General features: G+C 35.5%; 1 protein-coding gene and 1 long non-coding RNA gene across 2 annotated transcripts in view; one reads left to right on the top strand and one right to left on the bottom strand.

Annotated features, from left to right (window-relative positions):
• LOC127435198 (muscarinic acetylcholine receptor M2-like) overlaps positions 1–7500 on the top strand; it is a 108020-nt gene that overhangs the window by 59536 nt on the left and 40984 nt on the right. The gene's annotated exons all lie outside the window — the stretch shown is intronic.
• LOC127435231 (uncharacterized) overlaps positions 1–7500 on the bottom strand; it is a 24067-nt gene that overhangs the window by 424 nt on the left and 16143 nt on the right. The window contains exon 3 of the long non-coding RNA XR_007896157.1: positions 1–853. This exon is cut by the window's left edge and continues 424 nt beyond it. This is a non-coding gene — a long non-coding RNA (uncharacterized LOC127435231). The remainder of the gene's footprint in view (positions 854–7500) is intronic.

A 7500-nucleotide genomic window follows, 5' to 3' on the forward strand; every position in this document is an offset into this window, starting at 1 on the left:
ATAATTGCAAGAAATAAGACACACAATTACAAGAAGTAAAGTTGGCAATAACTAAATATAAATACACAATTATGAAAAAACAACATCAGAATTATGAGAAATAAAGACACAACTGCGTGATATAAACACAATTACGAGAAAGTTGCAATTGCGAGATTTAAATATGCAATTACCAGAAATAAAATCAGAATTACTAGATAAAACACGCAAATGTGAGATACAAATCCACAATTGTGAGAAATAAAGTGAAATATGTGTGATATAAACACAATTATGGGGGAAAATGACTAGAAATAAGAAGTAAACACCCAATTTCAATAAATAAAGTCACAATTGTGAGATATAAATAGAAAATTACAAGAAATATTTTAAACAAAAACAAACATATTGAGCTTGTACAGAAATGCAATGCAAGTCTATGGGGCATTGCATTGGAATTAACATTAAAATGCACATTGTTTCAAACATATAACCACAAGACTAAAACATTATTTCTTGGAAGAATAAATACTAGCTTCACATTTCTGCTATAGTACACTTGCCCCATAGACTTCTATTGTAAGTGCATTAATGTAAATGTAATTGTTTGATCTTTTATCTTCTATATTGACAGAATGCAACATGCTGTACATACAGCTTAACTAGTATTGAATCGGGAACATTATTTTAACTCAGAGTCACTGTCTCTCAGATGAGTTCTGTATGGGTCGGGTACTATAGGACCATACGGGCACATCAACAGGGCGTCTCCGCTCTTATGACCTATCCTCATCATCACCATCATCATCATCATCGGCACACTGCTAAGGGGAAGCTCATACCAGAGGTAATCATAGTACCAGAGACCGGAGATCTATATGTTAAAAATGATAGGTCAAATCTCACACAGACACAAAAGAACATTCTTACACATTTTCCTTTTGCCATGCAAGAAGAGTTTTGTTTTTCATAAAATATGAAAGAGCGAGAAACACAGTAGCACGGCTGGCTGCCTGCCATACATACACACACACACACACACACACACACACAGAGAGAGAGAGAGAGAGAGAGACACACACACATTTAAATCATTAACAGGCCTCTTGCACATAAAATCACAGTTCAAGCTTCTGAAAGGTTTTTCAAGTGAGGGCAGCAGAAAGCGCTCTTTATCGTGAGAGCCTCATCCTGTGTACACACACATAACAAACACACTCAATGTGCTCTCATTAGCTGTGTGTAAGCTGATAGTATTTTTCAGCCACTACTACTCATTCAACAAAACCAGGGCAGCTCAAAAATGTTGCTAACATTTAGCAGAATGCTATATCTTGGCCAAAGTATACTTTGGTATTCCAGGATTTTAACAGGACTTGGGGTTTGTAATTACTGATTTTTTATTTTTTATTATTATAATTATTATTATAAATATTTTGATAACATAACAATATAGGCTACATTTATTTGATATATACTATTATTTTTACATTTTAACCCTTAAATGCATAGGAATTTCACCAAACACTTTCCATTCAAAAATGGATGTACAAAATGCCCACATAGTGTCAAAGTAGAAAATAATTAAATAAAATATACTTTGAGGTTTTATTTTTCATTTATCAAAGAGATAATGCAACCTAGAACAGGATTCATTACTTTCATACTGAAATTCCATGAGATGCAACTGGCTTTCAAATGCATATTGAGCTACACATAAGATGCACATAAGATACACATAAGATACACATAAGTATTTTCTCAGGCACTTATTGAGTCTAAATAGATGCACAACTTACACAGTTTCAATAGTACACCCAAATGACAATAGTCATATCATACTGCTCATGAGTTAAACTTGCTATAGTTTACAAAAAGCATCAAATATCAAACAGCATCAAACAGCAGTGTAAAATGTAAATGAAGTCAGTCGCTGAAATATTGAGTAAGAAATAGCATGTATATTATGTATGTGTACATGCATATGGAATACTGATAATTCACCATCGTCACAGAAAATCAAATATGAAAAATATAATTTATGGAAGTGCAAAAAAAAAAAACATATCTAGGGTATCTCTAATGACCCTATACACTTTTGGTATTTAAACTAGGGCTGTCGATTTAACGTGTTAATTCAGTGTGATTAATAGTATAAAAAATAATGCGTTTTTAAATGAACACAATTAATCATGTCCCTGGACCATAATAAGGAATATTCCTTCCATATGAGCAATTTAAGCATGGAGTACCACCTGTTTTCTCCAGGGGGCAGTAAACAAAATTCGCTGTATATGCAACACGCAGCTTATACAGAGAACAAACCACAACACAAGGTGAGAACACGTTCTTGCATTTAAACACAACTTGATGGAGAACAGATCCGAAGGCAGGGATCTCAAGACATGTTTTTCTAAGTTTCAAACTTCATTTAACTTGACACAGCGACCTAAAAACGAAACGTTTATAACACAATGCAACAGAGATGCTCCAAAAGCGTCCATCTGATGCAGGTGTACATTGACACGTCCTTAAACAAGCCCTCATAATAAATCTCGGACTGATTGATGAATTCAATTGCCAAATGGATTGCTGTGAACTGTAGGTCAATATATAAACAATATATTGGATTCTAAAGCCACTTTTTGTATTGTCTTTTTTAATGCTTAAATTGTGTGCCCAGGGGGTGAAATGAAGACCCGGGGTATGCGTTTAAGTGTTAACGTAACTTTTTTTACTCCTATTTTGCACTTACTGTTCTGTCTCGCACACAGTCAAGCGCTCAGCCTTTCAAAGTATACTTTTTTGACCGTGAGCCCGTACAGATGTGTTTGACGCATGCACACTATGACTGTTATGTGATACTCTTTTAATAGTCAACACTAAGCGCGTGTTCAGATGCAAACTGTCCTTCTAGAAAACCTGGGTTGTGCGTGGAAAGTTCACACATACTGTGATGATGATGAAATTTGCACTGTTCGCAAGACGTAGTGGCACACAGAAAACCGAAGTATACTTTGACATTTAGGCTTGGAGTTTCATTTAAATCCCTAAGAGTAATGATTGCTTCAGCAAACACCTCTAATAACCGAAGCTCAATGAAATACGCAACGAGGTTAAACTGAGAGCCAATATAGTGGTGAGTGGTATTTTCTTGTAATCACCCTTGCTCAGCTTCATGTGGTTTAAGGTGCAAATATGCTTCTTGTTTCTTCTGAAATTGATTTGAGATCCTGCAGCAAGTTTAATCAACCCGGAGAAAACTGAGGATGAAAAAAAGAAAACATTTTCTCCTTTAATGCATTTACGTAACTTACCACAGATTCTCGCACCCATACGCCAGGCAATCACACACAAACAAATACACGGTCCCCATTTTATGAAGCACTCAGGCCCTTTGACAGAGACACGATGGAGACATCGGACCAAAATAAAGAGAAAGCGTACAGTCCTGCAGCGGGTTGTCAGCGCTTGATAAATGTGTGCCATCACTCTGCATGTGTGTGTGTGTGTTGGTTTGTGTTGTCCTCAGTTGACTGATAAAGAGTGAGTCGAGTGTACGAGGTGTCTGTCGGTGTCTATGATAAGGCACGTCTCTCTGTGTTCAGGGATGGATATAGAAACCATAGATCTGTCTCTGTATCTTAGCTCCGGTTCTAATCAGAAAGCCGTCCACCCACTCTATTTCCTGACATGCTGGAATAACACACATCTCCCAGAGGCTCATCACACAAATCCATAATTCATCTCTACAGCCTTTCGATACGACACACACAAACACACATGTGTGCAAACATACCTAAAGTACATAAAGGACAGCGATATTTTGATCCAAATGCAGACATGCATGTTTTGTTTGGTTATGGTATGTGTGTTTATGCTGGTGTATTACTCGCAGATGATGTTAGCGTAGCCTGAGGGTGTACACCAAACCTGACGGAATAATAGATAAAAAGGAAAACACTCTGCCCCTGTTGGGCTAATAATAAAACAAAGCAAAAGTGATATTATTTTAAGTGCATATGCACCAATGCATCACAAACAGAGCAGTTTTGACCACGTTAATTGTTTGAATGATGATGAATATTTCTAATAGTTGTAAGATGTTAAATCGTTGACATTACAGTTCTGATGTCTTGGAGAAGAGCAAATGCTCAACTACAAATCCGAATTCTAGATCAATACTTCTTTTTGAGGACACGTCAACGAAACGTGGTTGATATGATGCTGAAATACACATAATAAAATGTAATGATAAATGAAACTTTTCAATTCTTTTACAAAATATTTACTCAGAATTCACTAAAGAATCTGAAGTCAACTTGTTTACTATCCATTGGTGGGAATGAAGAACATTTTGGAGTATGGAAACCAGTACTGGATGTAATCGGATTCCAAAGAAATTGTTACTGTAATCTAATGATGTATTATTTAAAAATAGTGTACACGTTACATTTTATATTCTTGTAATCAGATTACAGGTACTGACTTTCAAATAAGTTAATTACTTTTAAGTGCATTACTTGGGTTACACATGTTATGTAGAATACAATTAAAACATAAATTACTGCAATATGTCATTTATTACTAATGTAATAAATCTGTTTGTGTTTCTGTGACAGCTGAAACGAGTCAATGAACACGACATTATTTTAAATTTGAGCAAAAAAAAAAAACGAACTTTTCTGTGAAGTGTTTTAAAAAGTAACTTAAAGTAAAGTAATTAGTAATGTGATTACTTTTTCTATGAAGCAATCAGTACATTAATCTAACTACAATTTAAGTAATTTGTATTAGACGGGCAAGAAAAAGTATGTGAACCCTTTGGAATTACCTGCATTTACATATGTATAAATCTAAGTTACAATAATGAACAAACACAATCTGTTTTAACTAATAACACACAAATTATTATATTGTTCTTGTACATATTGAATACATCATTCAAACATTGACAGTGTGGGTTGGAAAAAATATGTGAACCCCTAGGCTAATGATGTCAACAAAAGCTAATTAGAGTCAGGAGTTGGCAAACCTGGCATCCAATTAATGAAACGAGACTGTAGGTGTGGGTTAGAGCTACTTTGACTTATAAAAAGCACTCAAAAATTTTGAGTTTGCTATTTGAAAGAAGCATCTGCTGGACCATGCCTCGCAAAAAAGAGATCTCAGAAGACCTACGGTCATTAATTGTTGCTTTGCATTAAGCAGGAAAGGGTTACAAAGTTATTGTGAAGAGCTTAGATATTCATCTGTTCACAGTTAGACAAACTGTCTATAAATGGAGATGATTTAGTACTATAGGTACTCTCTCTAGAAGTGGCCGTCCAGTCAAGATGACTCAAAGGGCACACTGCAGAATGCACAAAGAGGTAAAAAAGAACCTTAGAGTGACAGATAAAGACTTGAAGGAATCATTGGAACTGGTTAACATCTCTGTTCATGAGTCTACTATACTGAAAACATTAAACAGGTATGGTGTTCATGGCAGGACATCACGAAGGAAGCCGCTGCTTTCAAACAAAAAAGTTGCTGCATGCTTGAAGTTTGCCAAAGACCACCTTGACACTCCAAAACGCTACTGGGAGAATGTTTTTTGGACTGATAAAACTAAGGTTGAATTTTTTGGGAAGAACACGCAGCACTACGCTTGGTGAGGTTATTGATGCCAAAGGAGGATAGACCAGTTTTTAAATCCAAGGGTTCACTTACTTTTTCCACAGCACTGTGAATGTTTAATGGGATGTGTTCAATAAAGACATATATATATATATATCAGCTTTGATTGTCTATCATGGCCTGGCTATCACTAGAAAAATATTTGCGAAAACATAAGACAGTTCTGATATTGCATTTCAATTCATTTGGATACCATTTAAATGTACATTTGCAGTAGTCACTTACAGTAGCAAATTCTTTTATCCATAGGGCTTGGATCATGAATATTAAGTGTTATGTGATTGCAGATTGGGCAGTCCAGGAGTGTTACCTTGCAATGTCCAAATGATCTCATTAATATTACTCTGTCACAAATGGTCTATATTGCACCCCTCCACTTGGGTTACAGTAACAGAAAGGTTGCTGGTTTAATCCCCACATGGGCTGATCTGTGAGTTATCACTGTTGTGATGCACTCAAGCAAAGCACTTAACCACAGTTTACTCCAGAGGAACTGAACCTTTAATATGTTCATGGTGTCGTTTTATGGTGACATCACGGAAACAAATTCCACCGGCTTTGGTATGCGGTGATTAATAAGCAATAAGCCACAAATTAACTACCTAAAACCCTCTTACCTGTCAAGAAAATGTCATGGTCATATTTAACCTCAAATCAATACAAAAAAATGACATATTTTGTATAATGAAAATTAACCCAACATTTAGAACCAACATGATTTTTTTGGATTGTGACATTATTTTCAGAACACTTTAAGAACATTTTACCACCCAATTCTGATCACCATAATGCGTCTGGATTGTTTTCAAGCAACACAGTCATTTGTTCTGTATTACGGTAAAAAAAAATGTTTACAGTGTTGATTTTTTTTAAATGCGACCCCACGTACACATGCGTGGACGTTGTATTTTGGCTTCGCTATACGCAACACATAATTTTAATTAATTTAAACTGACTGAATACTGTTCACAAGACTCTAGACTGTCATTAAAGGGTTAAACTTCTGCGGCACCGAGTCACATGACACATCAACATGATGTTGATTTCCTTGAAGCGCTTCAACGGGCACAGAGCCAACAAAAGTGCCTCTGGTAAAAAACCTCTTGAAGTTTTTTAATTGAAACCTGTTTGTGTGTAAAGAGTAGCATCTTTAATTTCGTTTCATATGCCGCTTTAAAAAATTCCTTAATTTTTCGTGTGTCAGTGCCCTGATAAACATGATGTCCACATACGTGGAAATTGGGACATTATTCCCTTAAAAGTTGAAAAAACATGTTCGTTATTTTAAATAACTTTCAACTTTAACACTTTGCGTTTGCACTTTTCATTTAGCTTCATTTGAATATAAATTTTGTTTGATTTTATTTTATCACTGTACAGGTACAATACAGTTGTATTCATTAACATTAGTAAATGCATTCCTATATTTACTGTGCATTATCACACTGAGAATAAATGGATTCATCCAAAAGCTGAATAATGTGGCTTTCAGAGGCTTTATATGGAGTTAGGATGAACATAAGGTGCATTTCAAACTGTTCTGAGACCAGTGCAGACAGACAGCACACTGACGGTTAAGTCATTCACTAAATAGGGAGCAAGGGAGCATCCTATAGCTCTCTATGCAGCTAAGTGCATTCACTCCTATAATCCGACCAAAGTTCAGTTTCAGGCTGCAGATGATGTTTGGATCACTCAACATGTTTGACAGACATGAGACAATGATAATCAGTACATAGATTCAGAATTTATAATGTATCATTTTATTTTAACATGGTTGACAGTGATTGGATGATGCTGGACATTACTTTGAATCAGAATTAATTATGCTAATTTATGATG

Source organism: Myxocyprinus asiaticus, chromosome 45 (genome assembly GCF_019703515.2).
Source record: "Myxocyprinus asiaticus isolate MX2 ecotype Aquarium Trade chromosome 45, UBuf_Myxa_2, whole genome shotgun sequence".
NCBI lineage: Eukaryota > Metazoa > Chordata > Actinopteri > Cypriniformes > Catostomidae > Myxocyprinus > Myxocyprinus asiaticus.